The sequence below is a fragment of the Hylobates moloch genome, unplaced genomic scaffold (assembly GCF_009828535.3).
Source record: "Hylobates moloch isolate HMO894 unplaced genomic scaffold, HMol_V3 SCAFFOLD_14, whole genome shotgun sequence".
Classification (NCBI taxonomy): Eukaryota; Metazoa; Chordata; class Mammalia; order Primates; family Hylobatidae; genus Hylobates; species Hylobates moloch.
The window spans coordinates 81428838-81441080 of NW_026652289.1; the positions used below are offsets into that span (position 1 = coordinate 81428838).

General features: G+C 42.3%; 1 protein-coding gene and 1 pseudogene across 7 annotated transcripts in view; both read left to right on the plus strand.

Moving 5' to 3' along the window:
• The window catches only part of FMN1 (formin 1), a 434114-nt gene that overhangs the window by 358814 nt on the left and 63057 nt on the right, over positions 1 to 12243 (plus strand). The gene's annotated exons all lie outside the window — the stretch shown is intronic.
• On the plus strand, positions 2845 to 3359 carry LOC116481774 (microtubule-associated proteins 1A/1B light chain 3 beta 2-like; annotated as a pseudogene).

Below are 12243 nucleotides of genomic sequence, written 5' to 3' on the forward strand. Positions count from 1 at the left end.
GAAGTGACTTAGTCCTCACTCCTCTCCAGAAAAAAAGCCATTTCTTCCTCCAGCTTTCTCTGCCCTCTCACCACCACAGCCCCTTCGGTCTGGTTAAATCTGAGCCACACAGATGCTCACTAAGGGCTAAAACACAGCAGTGGCAAGAGGAGGCCAAGTTAATGGGTGAGCAGCACCCTAGACTGGGAGTGCTGAGTTTCACCCACAGACCTCAAGCTGCCGCCACCTCATTCCGCTTTGGATTTCAGGGCTGCAGCTCTCCTCTCGGGGAGGATTCATCACTTCTTAGGTTTGTTCAACTGTAGTTTCTTATGTTGCCAATATGTGGCTCTGCAAATGCTCACAGGGAAAAATCGGAAATTGGTCTTACTGACTTAGCAATGTAGATCTCCCTCCCATTAAGTATACAGTTCTTCAGTGTACCTGTAGTTAGTTCTGGATCATTATAAGCAAATTAACAAGGATTTTTTACACTGTTGTTTCCCACTTCATGACTGAGTTGCTGCCATTAGCACCATACCTGTGAGCCAAGCAGTAGGGAGGTTGATTTTTTTTTTTTTTTAAGCCTAATCTTATTTTGAGGAGAAATCGGTTCTCAAGAGAATCTTCTCTGTCAATCCTACTTCCAGGACACTGATGGGTGCGAGCCATTATTGATTTCCGCAGCCTGCCAAGAGTATAAATGAGAAGTCTGAGTCTCTTGTCTCAAGAAGCCAAGCTTATGATGTAGGCAAATAAATAAACTATGTTTGGAGTAGCTTATCATCATTAACAACCATAAGCATTTACTGGCTAATGGCTCTTCACGTGTAAAGTGCCCTGCTGTGGAATCCAGGGGCTTCAGGTCCCTTGTGCTCAAGTTGTTTACAGTCCAGTCTACGAGACAAGCAGAACACTAAAATTGGAACTAGTGTAGCAAATGCCAAGCATCCAGTGAAGTCCGAAAGGGCTAGAAGTTCACCTGAACACAATTGTCCTTGCTGCCAAGGCCTGAAGGTTGGGTTGGTGCTGACGCTCCCTGGTTGAGACTTTTATGTGAATGGCTCAAAATGTCCTGTCCTCAGGGAGAGGGGTTCCAGTTCTGCTGGGAGTGGGTGGGCAGGGTGCAGAAAGCGGTAGACCTGAAGCTGCCTGTGAGAAGCCAGCCGCTGGAACCCATTTTTGCTTGGCCTGCTGGTCCTTGGCTTTGATCTGGGGGCACTTTCCCATGAGAGCTCTTCCTAGTCCTCCTCTGTCCCATGTGACAGGCTCCTCCCAGTTTGGTCCCGTTTCAAGGGAAATGAGCTGTTTGTCCAGTCACCATCTCTGGGCTGTGTAAACAAGCAGATGGGCAATTAGTGGCTGTGTCAGGGCCTTGGACTGCTGCTGTGCTTGCACAAATGGAGACTCATCACTCATCTTTTGGACTATGGTCGTACAAGCATGAGATAATGGGGACTGCTTGGCTCTCGAGATTTCTTCATGTTTAGATTTCAGTCTTCGTGTCACAATCCTATTGTTCAAGTGTTCTGGCAACAGCCACTGTCATTCAGCTCATTTGGGAGAAAAAATAATAATTTGGATTCTGTTGCCTTGATTTTTTTCTCAGTAAACCATTTTTTAACGAGCAGGAAGTAGGACCAAGGCATAGAGATCTGTAGGGTAATATCTTTCCTTAATTAGCCAAATGCTGACAACAGAGGTCACCCAGTTGCAGGAGATTTTTGCCCTCCCCCTTTAAGTGGGCATGTGTGTTGTACACACAGGCTGGAGGCCAGGAGAGGACAGAGCCTGCAGTCAGGTCACTCGTAACCCCACGGCTGCTGCTGTTTGTGTTTACTTGAGCATTTTCACTGCGCCTGGTATGTTTTCCTCTTGGATCCAGAATGCCAAGAGAGTCCCCTCAATCTGCCATTTGTCTCCTCTTGAGATGCACAGAAATCGGGCACCAGTTGCTCAGTCCCCAGACTGTTCTCAGCATCAGGCAATGGCCCTGTGTTTCCTTTGCTCTTTTTCCATACGTTGGCATCACCTCTCCCGATTTCTTTTTCTTTCTCCCCTTCTGCTTTTAATTTTTTCTCTCTTACCTCGGTTTGAGCCTCTGCCTTCTTTCATAGCTTTCTGTTTTCTCTCAGCATCTCCCCCACCCCCTTATGTTTTTGGTTTCTTGTGACTCGCTCTCCAGATTCCTTCATATTCAGGAATCGCTGTCTTTGCCCAGCATCGTTGTGAACGTGTCCGCCTTTTATTGTGGTTGTTCGTCCCTTTCCCTCTTGCCTTCATTCCTCCCTGAGCCCTCCACCTTAGCTTCCTAAAACCTTTGAAGTTCTTCAGACTGGAAGTGTCTCTGGATCATGCTACATAAATGAGGCAATAGCACTTGGGATCCTTTCAGCATGAGGACTGTGGAAATGATAGTCTTTCTCCTATTTTGCCCTAGGATGGGCATCTGTTGATGGGCAAGGAATTAACAGAGAGCACATCCCATTCTCTTTGACCAATCACTACTATTCTTTTTCAGTTGTTCATTCAGCATTTATAATTTATCTACTGTATGTGAGACTCTGAGGAAAAAAAGAAGAATCAGACACTATTCTAGTCTAAAAGACCCTATATATCTGACACAAAATCTTACTCCACTTTTCAGGAGCATTAGATATAGTTGATCAAATGATGGATTGAAAACTCCTTCTTGCTTTAGGCCCTAACCCTCTTTTGTCTTCTCTCTACTTCATGGGCATTCCTCTGTCTCCTAAGCTGGTTCTTCATCTTCCCAATCTCTAAACACAAGAGGGCTTCAGGAATCAGTCCATGAACCCCTTGCCTTGTCACTGGGGTTGCTGAGGTGCATAGAACCTTGAGACTTTCTGATGGATCAAGCATCTAATAAAGAGACTGAGGGAGACAAGAGAAGTCACTGTCGCCAGAGTTAGATTCACTGCCACCACCACCCCCAGGAGCCGCCAGAACCCTTGTGTCGCCACCACCACCCAGATCCCTGCACCATGACATCAGAGAAGACCTTCAGGCCACACCACACCTTCGAACAAAGAGTAGAAGTCCGACTTCTCCGAGAGCAGCATCCACCCAAAATCCTGGTGGTAACAGAACGATACAAGGGTGAGAAGCAGCTTCCCGTCCTGGATAAAGCGATGTTCCTTGTACCAGACCACATCAACCTGAGTGAGCTCATCAAGATCATTAGAAGGCGCCTCCAGCTCAGTGCTAATCAAGCCTTCCTCCTGGTGGTGAACAGACACAGCATGGTGAGCATTTCCACACTGATCTCAGAGGTGTAGCAGAGTGAGAAGGATGAAAATGGATTCCTGTACATGGTCTGTGTCTCCCAGGAGACATTTGGAATGAAATTGTCAGTGTAAAACTTAAAAAAAAAAAAAAATGCATCTATTTTAGGATTTTTAAACCCTTACCAAGGAAAAAAATAAAGGGATGTTACCCACTGAGATTGATCAGTTCATCTAATCACAGATCATCAAACAGTAGTGTTCCCATCTAGGAGTGTCAGGAAGTTGTGTTTGTGTTTGAAGCAGAAAACTGGGCTCCAAGTGAGCACGTTCAGCTTTGGAAACTATGTTATTTAACATAGGCTAGCTTGTTTTCAGATTTTAAAGTTTAAAAATAAAATACTTTGCATTCTAAAAAAAAGAGAGAGACTGAGGGAGATGTATGCTCAAGCAATGGGTGTATCCTCTTGTTCTTCACCAAACAAGGGGAAAGTTTTACATTCATTTACATTCATTTTACAAGTTTGTAAGACATATACAGCTTAGGGAGAGAAATATGAAGGCCTCGGTTCTGGGGCGAAAGCATGCAGGCATTCGTAGTACTGAGACTAAAAGTAAGGGGAGAAAGAGTTGCTGAGGTAAAGCTAAGTTAGAATATGAATTACTGTTACTGTAAATGACACTAAATAGAACCTGTGAAAAAGGAGAAAATGTGAACTGTACTATCCTCCTAAATAAAAGTAAATTATGATACCAAAAGCTTTTAAAAGTTTTGCCATTCCCAAACCGCCATGCAGTTGGCTTTGTGGCTTTGGACACTCTCAGAGGGAAGGCATCACCTTTTAGAGTTTGTGAATTTGAATTAGTTTGGGTTTGTTTGGAAGCAGAGCAACATCAGAAAATCTAGTCCCTTTCTTCCTAAAAGCACAAGGCTGCTAGCGAGCAGCCTTGTAATCCCAGGTGTGAGCACAGTGGCTCACACCTGTAATCTCAGGACTTTGGGAGGCTAAAGTGGGAGGATCACTTGAGGCCAGGAGTTCAAGACGAGCCTGGGCAACATAAGGAGGCCACATCCTACAAAAAATTTTTAAAAACTGGCTGGGACATGATAGCATGCACCTATAGTCCCAGGTACAGAGAGGCTGAGGTGGGAGGAACACTTGAGCCCAGAAGATTGAGGCTGCAGCGAGCCATGATCATGCCACTGCACTCCAGCCTGGGTAACAGAGTGAGAACCTGTCTCAAGAAAATAATAATAAAATAAAATAAAAACAGAAAAAGAAGAACAGTGTGAAAGATAATGCATGAAAAGCTCTTTCTTATTTTCATGACTTTACAACTTTCACTTTCTGCCTTCCCATTTTGTACCACACAGACATTTACCACTGGGAATCTTCCTTGTCTGTGTCCCAAGGTCATCTGAACACCAAAGTTACACTTAAGAAGGAAAGGTTGTCAACTCGGGGATTGAAATAGAATTCCCTTGGAATCACCCATAACATCTATTTGAAAACAAACCCTCCCAAACCATCACATCATGGAAATCACAGTCCATGGTGAGAAAACTGCCAAGTTTTTGAGGTTGCAACTTAGAACACACACCAAAAAAATGTGTCTTCATCTCCAAGCATCTTTGGTTTGGAAATTGGGATAATAGGGCATCTGATCAGGCTTCCTCAAAGGATATCCGGTATTTTCTCGGCTTCCGGTGGCAGAGACCTGGTTGGTGGTCTAAGCCAGGAAGAAAAAGATATTTCAGTTTGGAAAAGGAAAATAATTCTAAGTTTATTTTTTTAGAGCCACGATTTAGAAGAAATAATAAACAGAATAAGGGGTACCTCTTATTTAAAATCAGTTTTCATTTTATCTGAATAGTCTGCTTTCCCTCGTTCATGAGTATCTATGATTACGTGGTCAGGCCTGACACGTATCCCAGCCAGGCTGGGTGACATCCCTGTGCCCTGCCCTCTCCTCCAGCTCTTCCTCATGGGCCTGCTCACTAGCAGCCTTGTGCTTTTAGGAAGAAAGGGACTGGATTTTCTGATGTTGCTCTGCTTCAAACAAACCCAAACTAATTTAAATTCACAAACTCTAACAAAGGTGATGCCTTCCCTCTGAGAGTGTCCAAAGCCACAAAGCCAACTGCATGGCAGTTTGGGAATGGCAGAACTTTTAAGTTTTTGATATCATAATGTTATCATTTTGAAGGGTTTAAATGAATAAAAGCCTTAGATTTCTCTGTGTGGTGAGTATGAAGCACCCATTCTAAAATTAACCAAGGTGATCAGAGGGAATTAGGGCTTCTCCCCTTTAAACAGTGATTCTGTTTTCAAGATCAGTGGAAATAAGAAAAAGATGGAAAAGTATTTGTTCAGAGAAAGGTGCTACCTAGATTACTTTATTTTCTCACTTCTTGATGCTGCTGCCTTTTCTCAGGGAAAAATGGCTGAAAATAATAACAATGGGAGTAAGAGAGGGCTAAAAGGGAGATGAGTTTCAGCCACATTTGGAGAAAGGAAGAACTAGATGAACAGAGCTTGGATGATGGCAGTTGGTTTCTTTGTTTGGAGGAACTATTAATAGTCTTGATTTAGCCCTTGGGCTCCTGTTTTCTGTCTTTTGTTTGTGTTCTATTTGTCTGATTTTTTCCTCCTTGAGGCAGCTTGAAGTGTGAAAGGGCAAGGGAACAGAGCTAACATAGGGTGGAAACATATTTATATGTAATTAAGGTCTTACTTCCTCAATTTGCTACTATTGAAGCCCAAGGGAGACCAAGTTCTGTTCCACACACCATGTGAGAGGAAGAGGTTGACTAAGATGAGTTAGGCAGCTTTATCAGCTTGTTGGTCAAGGGATGTAGGATCCTGAGATGGATTCAATATTTTGGTTGATATTAACAGAAATATAATTTTTATTTTTTTTCTGAAGAACCAGACAGAAGTTTAAGAAAAGAGTTTACCATCCAAGAATTTAATTTGCTTTTCATCAGAGTATGACAAAACAGGCATGCTAACCCGAGTTGGTGAAAGGAAACAGAACTGAATTGGAAATAAATGCCAGGAGGTTCTGAGAATCAGAAAAAAAGATGAGAAGGATCAGGGTGAAGATGACAAAAGGCGATGGTTCTCAAAATCCGCAGCAGTGTGAGAAGTAGCTGCCTTTTAGCGTAAGGTCTGGGCTTATGGAGGAACCCAAGAGAGTAAGAATGGAGTCAGCAAATTCATATTTAAATGAATATGCCCACATTCCTTTGCCCTATTGATTCCAGAAGTTGAAATTGTGGCCTTTAATATGTTTAAACCCTTAGATCATTTGCTAAGAGTTCAGGGAAAAAAAAGCAGCTGGTTCATCTCTGGTGTTTTCATATAGGTTTTCTTTACAGAAGTTACTCATAAGTGGTATTTTCAACGGAGACCTTCAGAAAAAAGATGCTTGGATATCTCATCAGATTTCAGAGAAGTGCCTTTTAACTTAGCTTAAAGTCCATTAAACCATAAAACAAAGTCCATTACACTTTTGGGCCAGGGACTTGAGTGAGTGACTGCTCCCTGGGATGTTGCTCATCTCCTGTATGGACTAATTTCGGGGACTTATTAGATGATGGGGGTCAGAAGGCTCACTTCCTCTGTGCTTGGATCCTGGGGCTGTTTTGATGCTAGTTGGCTTTCTGTGGGTCTTCTCCCTTATCAAGAGAGGATACACCCCACTTCTCCAGATGAGTCCCTTATAAAACAGCTGCTGCTTCATAAGACATTCCCTTAACCCAAGCCCTTTCCTCCCTATCAGTTACACTAATTGAAGATCAAAACCATTTCCCCCCACCCCCATTACGTATTTTCTACTTATCCTCTAAGAAAAGAATTACAGGTTAGGATTTCTCTAGAAGTGGTAGCAGTCAGTAGAGGAATGACATCCTAAAATATGACCATTAGAGACAAGAAGAAATGAGAAAGCTAGCATGCAGTCGGCCTTTAATAAACAACTGCTGGGAATGGTGGCAGTAGAGAAGAGCAGAGCAGAGGAGGAGGGGAGAGAGGAGGAGTTGTAAAGTGGGAAAAAGGAGCTAACACTTTAGAAGAAGGACAAAATGGCGGCAAAAAAGTCTGTCCCTTTTCTCCCATTGACAAATCTAAGACTGATGTCTGCCCTACCTCCCACCTCTCACAAAAAAAAAAAAAAAAAAAAAACGTTAGAAAGCGACATATTTAGGTAACCCGGGGTCATAAAGGAGAGTTGAAATAGAAGCTTCAGCAAATAACCCCCGTATCATCAGGCCTTGAATTATCGGCAATTCCAAGCACTACCTGAGTCTCCATCTCAAAAAGCTCTTCCTTCTGCTGGCTGGAGTGCAGTGGCGCGATCTCGACTCACTGCAACCTCCACCTCCTGGGTTCAAGCGATTCCCCTGCCTCAGTCTCCCAAGTAGCTGAGATTACAGGCACTCACCACCATGTCTGGCCAATTTTTTGTATTTTAGTAGAGACGGGGTTTCACCATATTGGCCAAGATGATCTTGATTTCCTGACCTCGTGATCTGCCTGCCTCGGCCTCCCAAAGTGCTGGGATTACAGGTGTGAGCCACTGCGCCCAGCCCCCTCTGCTTTGAAAATACTCACAGCATCATCTCAACAGTCAATAAACTGAAACCCCTCTCCACACTGAAGCACAGTTGTCTGTGAAGAAAAATTAGGGAAGCCATAGAGAAACAATAGCTCCTTTGCAAATTACAGCTTCATCAGAAGAAAAGTTGAGGCAGACATATAGTATTTTATTTTATACACCACAGACAAACAACCTCTAGACTTGGAATTCAGAATTAACAAAAGCATTAAATCCATTGGGCTTTGAGAAGGGTCAGTGTTTTTTCATGTCTTCTCTGCTACCATTATTTGCATAACAAATTGCTGCAAAATGCATTCATGTCAGATGTTGGAAATAAACTCTTTGGGGTGTAGCTATTTTTAAACAACCCATAGTTATACAGATGTTTTTAAAACATTCAAAGCCTGAGTTTGTGTTTCAAATCATAAGTGGTCGCAGGAACTCTATATTGTTGGTCTGGTGCTGACCTACGGAACAGAGTCTGAAGTTCCTCAGAAATGATGATGTTTTAAAGAGTTAAAGAAGTTCACATTGGCTGTAGATTAAAGCCCTGTATTTCTAGGCAGGTACACAGAAATCCCTAGTGCCAGTTTTTACCTCCACTTTGAGAGCATTGAACTTTCCTTGCAAATATTCAAAATACTTCCCCACCAAGAGATTTTACTTACTGACACTGGGAACAAGCATCCCCACCCACATTCTTCATCCTTAAGAATCAAAAGTTAGGAAAAAAAAAAGACTGCATTCTTTGAGATTATTTGCATGAGTGGATTATTTGTGTCAGTCTCTGAGAGGTTATCTTCATAGTCTCTAGTCTACTTGTCCGAGCTTACTATTCCCACAAAAGATTTTTCCTGTGGTCTAGGGAGTCTCATGATGGTCTCCCCGGACCTATGCAATACCAGCCTCCCCACCCAACACACACTTTCCTCCCCTGCAGCCTCTGCAAGCCCTGGCTCCTGGGGCTCCTTGAGCTTGGACTGCCAGCTCCACTTCCCATGTTCTAGGCAAGCAACAAATACCCTTCAAAACTGCCATCAAGCCCCACCTGTTTTATAAAAACTTCCCAAGCTTCCATGATATGTGCGTTATATTATTAGCAACAGTATTAGCCGGGTACCTGTATTCCCAGCTGCTTGGGAGGCTGAGGCAGGAGAATCACTTGAATCCAGGAGGTGGAGGTTGTAGTAGCCGAGATCACACCACTGCACTCCAGCCTGGGTGACACAGCGAGACCCTGTCTCAAAAAAAAAAAAGCAAAAATAATGTTAGCTAACATTTATTTAATACTCTCAGCCAAGTTCGATACTAAGTAATATCTCATTTCTCATTGAAAAAACAACCCTTGAGGAAAGCACTGTTATCTCCAATTTACAAAGGAGGAAATTGAACTCAGATGGGCTAGCTCTATGTGATTTAAAGGAGGACCTCAATCAGGACAGGTTAAGAATCCAGCATGGGGATTTGGTGCCTTGGACTAGAGTGGTTGAGTAAGTGGCAGGAGATTATAGTGGTGAGGGGTATTTAGAGGATACGAACCACTAGACTTCTTGGTGGCTTGGATCCTGCCCTCCAGATCTGAAAGGTTACACTTCATCCTGTCTTCAGATGTTATTTGCACTACTTGAACACTCCCCGGGGCCCTCGCTGCTCCTACCCCTAATTGATCTCCACCTTTCTTCATATCTGAGTTCATATGACGACGTCTCCTCAGACAGGGAGGGCTTTTCTTACACGTACTCCTGGGAAAATTAGGTTTCTACTCTTAATAATATAACTGCCCCTCTTTCTGTTACCTCTGTGGCACTTCTCTAAATTTTTAAATATTTGAGACATTATTTAGCTGATACGAGAGGGAAGATGTCTATTTCACTCACTTTATTTATAGTATCCTCTTTGCTTACCGTGCACTGGTACTCAGTGAAATACAGGTTGAAGCTGTCCAAAAAAAGAAAGAATTTAAAGGAGTTCCTCCTCATTTAGATCATAAATGGAATGAAATTCCTTCATAAAAGGAAATTCATCTAGAGGTGAAAACAGGAGTTAAAAAGGAAAACTAAACTATTTCAACCACTATCTCACCAAAAGAACAACTCCAACAAATGTGATCTGGAGGGAAAAACAATCAAACTGATGAAGAATAGAAGACAATGAGTCAGGAGTGACTATCCCTTACAATAGGGGTGATTATTTTTAAAAATCTGTCTTTATCTAATGGTCAGTGGCACTCAGTTATATGGCCAGACACAAGAATTAGAAGATTTTAATCTCCTGTCATTTGTTAGTTCATATCCAATAACTTCATTTACTATTTTTTTACTTTATTTTTGGTCTTTGGCCTTCCAGATCCCCCAAATTTTGGATAGCCTGAATGTGGGATGATCCTGTATTACAATTCAGAGAAGTGAATTTCCCTTCACTAGTCCATTTGCTTTTAAAAATAAAGAAGACATTAAAATGAGTTGCAGATATAAGTAATCCTTATTTAGTCATTTTGCTTTCTCAACCAGCATAAGGTCTCTACATAAGGACAAAATCTGGATTCAGTACCTCCTAACTCTGCTACGTGGGAGAAATGTGTCCCCCCCTTATTTCTGTGTGGGTATTTGTCTAAATCTTGTCTCCCTTCCCACTACTGAGGTCTCACACCTTGGAGAGTTCTGTCTAGATATAGAACATGATTATATATGCCGGTAACAAAATAGTTGTAACTATTTTCCTCACTCACGAATCTTACCCTTTAAACAGATTAAAGAGTGATTTACATGGATTGGCAGGAGTCAGAAAATCCTTATTGCTTTTGTAAACTGAGACAATATGCCCAGTCCATACCAACACCAAATAAGGTATCTTGGAATGTGATTGCATCCATATGCTTTCAGCTCATGCAATATAGGCACAGAGAGCCAATTTTAGGAAACTGGCCTCAAAGGAAGCCATGGGCTCTTGATTTGATTCCCACCGTTCTACTCCAGCAGCCACATATAGAGCCCTTAATATTAATTTTAATGTAAGTTGGAGGAAGTTTTTCAATCTTTGAGAACTGTCTTTCACCCCCCTCTCCTGGGGGCCTGTGTTATTCGCCAGCTAGAAACACTAGCAGCTGGAAGTAGAAGATGGCTTGTCTAGTCCTCCTGGTTGCGTGCATCTAAAGAGCTATAAGGTTGACAGAACTTTTGCCGGAGCGCATGTTTTTAACTTAGTAGGAAGAATAGCTTGGTCTCATAAATTGTTGTGCCGTCTTAGATTAGATATTGCGTGACAAATTTTTGTTATTGGGTTTTTGTCTAGTTACATCAATTTTTTTTTTTTTTTTTTTTTTTTTTGAGACAGAGTCTCCCTGTCGCCCAGGCTGGAGTGCAGTGGCACGATCTCATCTCACTGCAGGCTCCGCCTCCTGGGGGTTCACGCCATTCTCCTGCCTCAGCTCCCGAGTAGCTGGGACTACAGGCACCCGCCACCTCACCCGGCTAATTTTTTGTATTTTTAGTAGAGACGGGGTTTCACTGTGTTAGCCAGGATGGTCTTGATCTCCTGACCTCATGATCCGCCCGCCTCGGCCTCCCAAAGTGCTGGGATTACAGGCGTGAGCCACCACGCCCGGCCTAGTTAACATCAATATTAACTAGAGTAGACCTTGAGAAAGCAGAGAAGGAAATTTTGCTTTATTTGGGCTAGAGTTTTGCTATCCAATTTCTGAGTTCTTATACATTGCATTTTGAGTCTGTGACCAGATGACCTGCTCTTGCTCCCAGTAAGCAAATACTGACATTCTTGACATCCACCAGTGTCTTTCCTCTAGGGGATGACAAAACATTCAATGTGTAGCAAATGTACATAGGTGCCAGCAGATAAAGAGTTTTGCCTTAGGTCATCTACCAGGAAATACTATATTTTACCTACCGATCTCTCTGTTCACTGGGAGGAATTCTGAAATCCTTAAGTAAAAGACTTTGAAACTACTAACGTGTTCCTTTGTTGTATCAGTATTTCTAGTAGTCGGAATGTATGCTTTCTATTCCCAGTAATTTTATTAGGTTACTAAAAAAATATGATTTGGTTAAGAGGGAACATGAGCCCAGTGGTAGGGCTAAATCCCTTCTTTTGTCTGAGTCGTGGCAATATTTTAACCGCAAGTGTTTATCTTTCATCCTCAGGGGAGATGAGTAGCCTCTTTTTTGAATCATCCTCTGCAGAATGCAGTAGATGCAAAGCAGTACTATTATCCAAATTGTTAGCTCTTACAGCCAAGCTAGAGTCTATTCACTGTTACGAAAACCCAGTGAGAAAAAAAAAACATGCTAAATGATAAAGAATTACAAAATCACATTTCAATTAGCTCCATTAATGTGGAAAATGGAATTTCTCTTTGTACAACTTGGAGTGATCAAAATTTACCAAATTAAGAAGAAATTCT